We start from the raw sequence: 391 nt of genomic DNA on the forward strand, positions 1-391 counted from the left end.
TGGGAAACAGCCACAAGCTCTGACCCTTCTTTCTGAAATATGCTACCCAAGATCTCTGCATGGCTTGTTGGTCTCTCTCATTCTTCTAAACTCAACTCAAACACCAGTTCTGCAGTGAGCCCTTCTCTCCCAGTCCTACCTGAAGGAGCTCCTCCCACCCCTGCTCACCATTCTGCCCCAGGTTATTTTCTCCAGTCCACTTGGATGAAAACATCTTAATTACCCATTTCACTGTTTATACTCAATTGCCCTCCCTGAGAGCTATGGGGAGCAAAGCACTTGCCTAGTTCACCTTGAGCCTATAGTACCCAGATGGTCAGTAAACACATCTGTTGAGAAAATGCCACCAAAGGCCTTACTGCCTGCGCTAAATCATTAGCGGTGTATTACC

The 391-nt window shown here is 47.3% G+C and overlaps 1 protein-coding gene across 1 annotated transcript in view; it reads right to left on the minus strand.

Moving 5' to 3' along the window:
• Positions 1–391, minus strand: part of WASHC2C (WASH complex subunit 2C) — a 60,247-nt gene that overhangs the window by 2,913 nt on the left and 56,943 nt on the right. The window lies entirely within an intron of this gene.

This window comes from Otolemur garnettii, unplaced genomic scaffold (assembly GCF_000181295.1).
Source record: "Otolemur garnettii isolate 467f Iridium unplaced genomic scaffold, OtoGar3 scaffold00315, whole genome shotgun sequence".
NCBI classification, from domain to species: Eukaryota; Metazoa; Chordata; class Mammalia; order Primates; family Galagidae; genus Otolemur; species Otolemur garnettii.